This window comes from Anomaloglossus baeobatrachus, unplaced genomic scaffold, assembly GCF_048569485.1.
Source record: "Anomaloglossus baeobatrachus isolate aAnoBae1 unplaced genomic scaffold, aAnoBae1.hap1 Scaffold_4168, whole genome shotgun sequence".
NCBI classification, from domain to species: Eukaryota; Metazoa; Chordata; class Amphibia; order Anura; family Aromobatidae; genus Anomaloglossus; species Anomaloglossus baeobatrachus.
In genome coordinates, this window is record NW_027443503.1 from 1 (window position 1) to 8,784 (window position 8,784).

General features: G+C 49.5%; 3 pseudogenes; all 3 read left to right on the forward strand.

The window, feature by feature from the left end:
* The first annotated feature begins 846 nt into the window (after positions 1–846).
* LOC142278251 (5S ribosomal RNA) lies at positions 847–965 on the forward strand (annotated as a pseudogene).
* Positions 966–3,923: 2,958 nt separating this feature from the next.
* LOC142278246 (5S ribosomal RNA) lies at positions 3,924–4,042 on the forward strand (annotated as a pseudogene).
* Positions 4,043–8,019: 3,977 nt separating this feature from the next.
* On the forward strand, positions 8,020–8,138 carry LOC142278247 (5S ribosomal RNA; annotated as a pseudogene).
* The last annotated feature ends 646 nt before the right edge of the window (positions 8,139–8,784 follow it).

Here is an 8,784-nt window from a genome sequence, read left to right on the forward strand (position 1 = left end):
AAAAAAAAGCAAAAAAAAACAAAAAAGCTTTTACTTCAGCCTTGCTCTCGAAAAGGCCAACAGGTGCAATAGCTACCCGTCAACGGCCACTCTAAACTGAATGTGCCTGCCCTCGTCAGATCGCAGCCGCTACGCAGTTTGAGGCCGGGCAAGTACCGGCATGGGAGACTGGCTGGGAATCCCTGGTTCCGTTGACATTTTTGACAATTTCTTTTTTTGGAGAGAGGGGGGGGAGTTAGAGTGGCCCTACCCACAATAAAAAAAAGCAAAAAAAAACAAAAAGCTTTTACTTCAGCCTTGCTCTCGAAAAGGCCAACAGGTGCAATAGCTACCCGTCAACGGCCACTCTAAACTGAATGTGCCTGCCCTCGTCAGATCGCAGCCGCTACGCAGTTTGAGGCCGGGCAAGTACCGGCATGGGAGACTGGCTGGGAATCCCTGGTTCCGTTGACATTTTTGACAATTTCTTTTTTTGGAGAGAGGGGGGGGAGTTAGAGTGGCCCTACCCACAATAAAAAAAAGCAAAAAAAAACAAAAAGCTTTTACTTCAGCCTTGCTCTCGAAAAGGCCAACAGGTGCAATAGCTACCCGTCAACGGCCACTCTAAACTGAATGTGCCTGCCCTCGTCAGATCGCAGCCGCTACGCAGTTTGAGGCCGGGCAAGTACCGGCATGGGAGACTGGCTGGGAATCCCTGGTTCCGTTGACATTTTTGACAATTTCTTTTTTTGGAGAGAGGGGGGGGAGTTAGAGTGGCCCTACCCACAATAAAAAAAAGCAAAAAAAAACAAAAAGCTTTTACTTCAGCCTTGCTCTCGAAAAGGCCAACAGGTGCAATAGCTACCCGTCAACGGCCACTCTAAACTGAATGTGCCTGCCCTCGTCAGATCGCAGCCACTACGCAGTTTGAGGCCGGGCAAGTACCGGCATGGGAGACTGGCTGGGAATCCCTGGTTCCGTTGACATTTTTGACAATTTCTTTTTTTGGAGAGAGGGGGGGGAGTTAGAGTGGCCCTACCCACAATAAAAAAAAGCAAAAAAAAACAAAAAGCTTTTACTTCAGCCTTGCTCTCGAAAAGGCCAACAGGTGCAATAGCTACCCGTCAACGGCCACTCTAAACTGAATGTGCCTGCCCTCGTCAGATCGCAGCCGCTACGCAGTTTGAGGCCGGGCAAGTACCGGCATGGGAGACTGGCTGGGAATCCCTGGTTCCGTTGACATTTTTGACAATTTCTTTTTTTGGAGAGAGGGGGGGGAGTTAGAGTGGCCCTACCCACAATAAAAAAAAGCAAAAAAAAACAAAAAGCTTTTACTTCAGCCTTGCTCTCGAAAAGGCCAACAGGTGCAATAGCTACCCGTCAACGGCCACTCTAAACTGAATGTGCCTGCCCTCGTCAGATCGCAGCCGCTACGCAGTTTGAGGCCGGGCAAGTACCGGCATGGGAGACTGGCTGGGAATCCCTGGTTCCGTTGACATTTTTGACAATTTCTTTTTTTGGAGAGAGGGGGGGGAGTTAGAGTGGCCCTACCCACAATAAAAAAAAGCAAAAAAAAACCAAAAAGCTTTTACTTCAGCCTTGCTCTCGAAAAGGCCAACAGGTGCAATAGCTACCCGTCAACGGCCACTCTAAACTGAATGTGCCTGCCCTCGTCAGATCGCAGCCGCTACGCAGTTTGAGGCCGGGCAAGTACCGGCATGGGAGACTGGCTGGGAATCCCTGGTTCCGTTGACATTTTTGACAATTTCTTTTTTTGGAGAGAGGGGGGGGAGTTAGAGTGGCCCTACCCACAATAAAAAAAAGCAAAAAAAAACAAAAAGCTTTTACTTCAGCCTTGCTCTCGAAAAGGCCAACAGGTGCAATAGCTACCCGTCAACGGCCACTCTAAACTGAATGTGCCTGCCCTCGTCAGATCGCAGCCGCTACGCAGTTTGAGGCCGGGCAAGTACCGGCATGGGAGACTGGCTGGGAATCCCTGGTTCCGTTGACATTTTTGACAATTTCTTTTTTTGGAGAGAGGGGGGGGAGTTAGAGTGGCCCTACCCACAATAAAAAAAAGCAAAAAAAAACAAAAAGCTTTTACTTCAGCCTTGCTCTCGAAAAGGCCAACAGGTGCAATAGCTACCCGTCAACGGCCACTCTAAACTGAATGTGCCTGCCCTCGTCAGATCGCAGCCGCTACGCAGTTTGAGGCCGGGCAAGTACCGGCATGGGAGACTGGCTGGGAAACCCTGGTTCCGTTGACATTTTTGACAATTTCTTTTTTTGGAGAGAGGGGGGGGAGTTAGAGTGGCCCTACCCACAATAAAAAAAAGCAAAAAAAAACAAAAAGCTTTTACTTCAGCCTTGCTCTCGAAAAGGCCAACAGGTGCAATAGCTACCCGTCAACGGCCACTCTAAACTGAATGTGCCTGCCCTCGTCAGATCGCAGCCGCTACGCAGTTTGAGGCCGGGCAAGTACCGGCATGGGAGACTGGCTGGGAATCCCTGGTTCCGTTGACATTTTTGACAATTTCTTTTTTTGGAGAGGGGGGGGGAGTTAGAGTGGCCCTACCCACAATAAAAAAAAGCAAAAAAAAACAAAAAGCTTTTACTTCAGCCTTGCTCTCGAAAAGGCCAACAGGTGCAATAGCTACCCGTCAACGGCCACTCTAAACTGAATGTGCCTGCCCTCGTCAGATCGCAGCCGCTACGCAGTTTGAGGCCGGGCAAGTACCGGCATGGGAGACTGGCTGGGAATCCCTGGTTCCGTTGACATTTTTGACAATTTCTTTTTTTGGAGAGAGGGGGGGGAGTTAGAGTGGCCCTACCCACAATAAAAAAAAGCAAAAAAAAACAAAAAGCTTTTACTTCAGCCTTGCTCTCGAAAAGGCCAACAGGTGCAATAGCTACCCGTCAACGGCCACTCTAAACTGAATGTGCCTGCCCTCGTCAGATCGCAGCCGCTACGCAGTTTGAGGCCGGGCAAGTACCGGCATGGGAGACTGGCTGGGAATCCCTGGTTCCGTTGACATTTTTGACAATTTCTTTTTTTGGAGAGAGGGGGGGGGAGTTAGAGTGGCCCTACCCACAATAAAAAAAAGCAAAAAAAAACAAAAAGCTTTTACTTCAGCCTTGCTCTCGAAAAGGCCAACAGGTGCAATAGCTACCCGTCAACGGCCACTCTAAACTGAATGTGCCTGCCCTCGTCAGATCGCAGCCGCTACGCAGTTTGAGGCCGGGCAAGTACCGGCATGGGAGACTGGCTGGGAATCCCTGGTTCCGTTGACATTTTTGACAATTTCTTTTTTTGGAGAGAGGGGGGGGGAGTTAGAGTGGCCCTACCCACAATAAAAAAAAGCAAAAAAAAACAAAAAGCTTTTACTTCAGCCTTGCTCTCGAAAAGGCCAACAGGTGCAATAGCTACCCGTCAACGGCCACTCTAAACTGAATGTGCCTGCCCTCGTCAGATCGCAGCCGCTACGCAGTTTGAGGCCGGGCAAGTACCGGCATGGGAGACTGGCTGGGAATCCCTGGTTCCGTTGACATTTTTGACAATTTCTTTTTTTGGAGAGAGGGGGGGGGGAGTTAGAGTGGCCCTACCCACAATAAAAAAAAGCAAAAAAAAACAAAAAGCTTTTACTTCAGCCTTGCTCTCGAAAAGGCCAACAGGTGCAATAGCTACCCGTCAACGGCCACTCTAAACTGAATGTGCCTGCCCTCGTCAGATCGCAGCCGCTACGCAGTTTGAGGCCGGGCAAGTACCGGCATGGGAGACTGGCTGGGAATCCCTGGTTCCGTTGACATTTTTGACAATTTCTTTTTTTGGAGAGAGGGGGGGGGAGTTAGAGTGGCCCTACCCACAATAAAAAAAAGCAAAAAAAAACAAAAAGCTTTTACTTCAGCCTTGCTCTCGAAAAGGCCAACAGGTGCAATAGCTACCCGTCAACGGCCACTCTAAACTGAATGTACCTGCCCTCGTCAGATCGCAGCCGCTACGCAGTTTGAGGCCGGGCAAGTACCGGCATGGGAGACTGGCTGGGAATCCCTGGTTCCGTTGACATTTTTGACAATTTCTTTTTTTGGAGAGAGGGGGGGGGAGTTAGAGTGGCCCTACCCACAATAAAAAAAAGCAAAAAAAAACAAAAAGCTTTTACTTCAGCCTTGCTCTCGAAAAGGCCAACAGGTGCAATAGCTACCCGTCAACGGCCACTCTAAACTGAATGTGCCTGCCCTCGTCAGATCGCAGCCGCTACGCAGTTTGAGGCCGGGCAAGTACCGGCATGGGAGACTGGCTGGGAATCCCTGGTTCCGTTGACATTTTTGACAATTTCTTTTTTTGGAGAGAGGGGGGGGAGTTAGAGTGGCCCTACCCACAATAAAAAAAAGCAAAAAAAAACAAAAAGCTTTTACTTCAGCCTTGCTCTCGAAAAGGCCAACAGGTGCAATAGCTACCCGTCAACGGCCACTCTAAACTGAATGTGCCTGCCCTCGTCAGATCGCAGCCGCTACGCAGTTTGAGGCTGGGCAAGTACCGGCATGGGAGACTGGCTGGGAATCCCTGGTTCCGTTGACATTTTTGACAATTTCTTTTTTTGGAGAGAGGGGGGGGAGTTAGAGTGGCCCTACCCACAATAAAAAAAAGCAAAAAAAAACAAAAAGCTTTTACTTCAGCCTTGCTCTCGAAAAGGCCAACAGGTGCAATAGCTACCCGTCAACGGCCACTCTAAACTGAATGTGCCTGCCCTCGTCAGATCGCAGCCGCTACGCAGTTTGAGGCCGGGCAAGTACCGGCATGGGAGACTGGCTGGGAATCCCTGGTTCCGTTGACATTTTTGACAATTTCTTTTTTTGGAGAGAGGGGGGGGAGTTAGAGTGGCCCTACCCACAATAAAAAAAAGCAAAAAAAAACAAAAAGCTTTTACTTCAGCCTTGCTCTCGAAAAGGCCAACAGGTGCAATAGCTACCCGTCAACGGCCACTCTAAACTGAATGTGCCTGCCCTCGTCAGATCGCAGCCGCTACGCAGTTTGAGGCCGGGCAAGTACCGGCATGGGAGACTGGCTGGGAATCCCTGGTTCCGTTGACATTTTTGACAATTTCTTTTTTTGGAGAGAGGGGGGGGAGTTAGAGTGGCCCTACCCACAATAAAAAAAAGCAAAAAAAAACAAAAAGCTTTTACTTCAGCCTTGCTCTCGAAAAGGCCAACAGGTGCAATAGCTACCCGTCAACGGCCACTCTAAACTGAATGTGCCTGCCCTCGTCAGATCGCAGCCGCTACGCAGTTTGAGGCCGGGCAAGTACCGGCATGGGAGACTGGCTGGGAATCCCTGGTTCCGTTGACATTTTTGACAATTTCTTTTTTTGGAGAGAGGGGGGGGAGTTAGAGTGGCCCTACCCACAATAAAAAAAAGCAAAAAAAAACAAAAAGCTTTTACTTCAGCCTTGCTCTCGAAAAGGCCAACAGGTGCAATAGCTACCCGTCAACGGCCACTCTAAACTGAATGTGCCTGCCCTCGTCAGATCGCAGCCGCTACGCAGTTTGAGGCCGGGCAAGTACCGGCATGGGAGACTGGCTGGGAATCCCTGGTTCCGTTGACATTTTTGACAATTTCTTTTTTTGGAGAGAGGGGGGGGAGTTAGAGTGGCCCTACCCACAATAAAAAAAAGCAAAAAAAAACAAAAAGCTTTTACTTCAGCCTTGCTCTCGAAAAGGCCAACAGGTGCAATAGCTACCCGTCAACGGCCACTCTAAACTGAATGTGCCTGCCCTCGTCAGATCGCAGCCGCTACGCAGTTTGAGGCCGGGCAAGTACCGGCATGGGAGACTGGCTGGGAATCCCTGGTTCCGTTGACATTTTTGACAATTTCTTTTTTTGGAGAGAGGGGGGGGAGTTAGAGTGGCCCTACCCACAATAAAAAAAAGCAAAAAAAAACAAAAAGCTTTTACTTCAGCCTTGCTCTCGAAAAGGCCAACAGGTGCAATAGCTACCCGTCAACGGCCACTCTAAACTGAATGTGCCTGCCCTCGTCAGATCGCAGCCGCTACGCAGTTTGAGGCCGGGCAAGTACCGGCATGGGAGACTGGCTGGGAATCCCTGGTTCCGTTGACATTTTTGACAATTTCTTTTTTTGGAGAGAGGGGGGGGAGTTAGAGTGGCCCTACCCACAATAAAAAAAAGCAAAAAAAAACAAAAAGCTTTTACTTCAGCCTTGCTCTCGAAAAGGCCAACAGGTGCAATAGCTACCCGTCAACGGCCACTCTAAACTGAATGTGCCTGCCCTCGTCAGATCGCAGCCGCTACGCAGTTTGAGGCCGGGCAAGTACCGGCATGGGAGACTGGCTGGGAATCCCTGGTTCCGTTGACATTTTTGACAATTTCTTTTTTTGGAGAGAGGGGGGGGAGTTAGAGTGGCCCTACCCACAATAAAAAAAAGCAAAAAAAAACAAAAAGCTTTTACTTCAGCCTTGCTCTCGAAAAGGCCAACAGGTGCAATAGCTACCCGTCAACGGCCACTCTAAACTGAATGTGCCTGCCCTCGTCAGATCGCAGCCGCTACGCAGTTTGAGGCCGGGCAAGTACCGGCATGGGAGACTGGCTGGGAATCCCTGGTTCCGTTGACATTTTTGACAATTTCTTTTTTTGGAGAGAGGGGGGGGAGTTAGAGTGGCCCTACCCACAATAAAAAAAAGCAAAAAAAAACAAAAAGCTTTTACTTCAGCCTTGCTCTCGAAAAGGCCAACAGGTGCAATAGCTACCCGTCAACGGCCACTCTAAACTGAATGTGCCTGCCCTCGTCAGATCGCAGCCGCTACGCAGTTTGAGGCCGGGCAAGTACCGGCATGGGAGACTGGCTGGGAATCCCTGGTTCCGTTGACATTTTTGACAATTTCTTTTTTTGGAGAGAGGGGGGGGAGTTAGAGTGGCCCTACCCACAATAAAAAAAAGCAAAAAAAAACAAAAAGCTTTTACTTCAGCCTTGCTCTCGAAAAGGCCAACAGGTGCAATAGCTACCCGTCAACGGCCACTCTAAACTGAATGTGCCTGCCCTCGTCAGATCGCAGCCGCTACGCAGTTTGAGGCCGGGCAAGTACCGGCATGGGAGACTGGCTGGGAATCCCTGGTTCCGTTGACATTTTTGACAATTTCTTTTTTTGGAGAGAGGGGGGGGAGTTAGAGTGGCCCTACCCACAATAAAAAAAAGCAAAAAAAAACAAAAAGCTTTTACTTCAGCCTTGCTCTCGAAAAGGCCAACAGGTGCAATAGCTACCCGTCAACGGCCACTCTAAACTGAATGTGCCTGCCCTCGTCAGATCGCAGCCGCTACGCAGTTTGAGGCCGGGCAAGTACCGGCATGGGAGACTGGCTGGGAATCCCTGGTTCCGTTGACATTTTTGACAATTTCTTTTTTTGGAGAGAGGGGGGGGAGTTAGAGTGGCCCTACCCACAATAAAAAAAAGCAAAAAAAAACAAAAAGCTTTTACTTCAGCCTTGCTCTCGAAAAGGCCAACAGGTGCAATAGCTACCCGTCAACGGCCACTCTAAACTGAATGTGCCTGCCCTCGTCAGATCGCAGCCGCTACGCAGTTTGAGGCCGGGCAAGTACCGGCATGGGAGACTGGCTGGGAATCCCTGGTTCCGTTGACATTTTTGACAATTTCTTTTTTTGGAGAGAGGGGGGGGAGTTAGAGTGGCCCTACCCACAATAAAGAAAAGCAAAAAAAAACAAAAAGCTTTTACTTCAGCCTTGCTCTCGAAAAGGCCAACAGGTGCAATAGCTACCCGTCAACGGCCACTCTAAACTGAATGTGCCTGCCCTCGTCAGATCGCAGCCGCTACGCAGTTTGAGGCCGGGCAAGTACCGGCATGGGAGACTGGCTGGGAATCCCTGGTTCCGTTGACATTTTTGACAATTTCTTTTTTTGGAGAGGGGGGGGGAGTTAGAGTGGCCCTACCCACAATAAAAAAAAGCAAAAAAAAACAAAAAGCTTTTACTTCAGCCTTGCTCTCGAAAAGGCCAACAGGTGCAATAGCTACCCGTCAACGGCCACTCTAAACTGAATGTACCTGCCCTCGTCAGATCGCAGCCGCTACGCAGTTTGAGGCCGGGCAAGTACCGGCATGGGAGACTGGCTGGGAATCCCTGGTTCCGTTGACATTTTTGACAATTTCTTTTTTTGGAGAGAGGGGGGGGAGTTAGAGTGGCCCTACCCACAATAAAAAAAAGCAAAAAAAACCAAAAAGCTTTTACTTCAGCCTTGCTCTCGAAAAGGCCAACAGGTGCAATAGCTACCTGTCAACGGCCACTCTAAACTGAATGTGCCTGCCCTCGTCAGATCGCAGCCGCTACGCAGTTTGAGGCCGGGCAAGTACCGGCATGGGAGACTGGCTGGGAATCCCTGGTTCCTTTGACATTTTTGACAATTTCTTTTTTTGGAGAGAGGGGGGGGAGTTAGAGTGGCCCTACCCACAATAAAAAAAAGCAAAAAAAAACAAAAAGCTTTTACTTCAGCCTTGCTCTCGAAAAGGCCAACAGGTGCAATAGCTACCCGTCAACGGCCACTCTAAACTGAATGTGCCTGCCCTCGTCAGATCGCAGCCGCTACGCAGTTTGAGGCCGGGCAAGTACCGGCATGGGAGACTGGCTGGGAATCCCTGGTTCCGTTGACATTTTTGACAATTTCTTTTTTTGGAGAGAGGGGGGGGAGTTAGAGTGGCCCTACCCACAATAAAAAAAAGCAAAAAAAAACAAAAAGCTTTTACTTCAGCCTTGCTCTCGAAAAGGCCAACAGGTGCAATAGCTA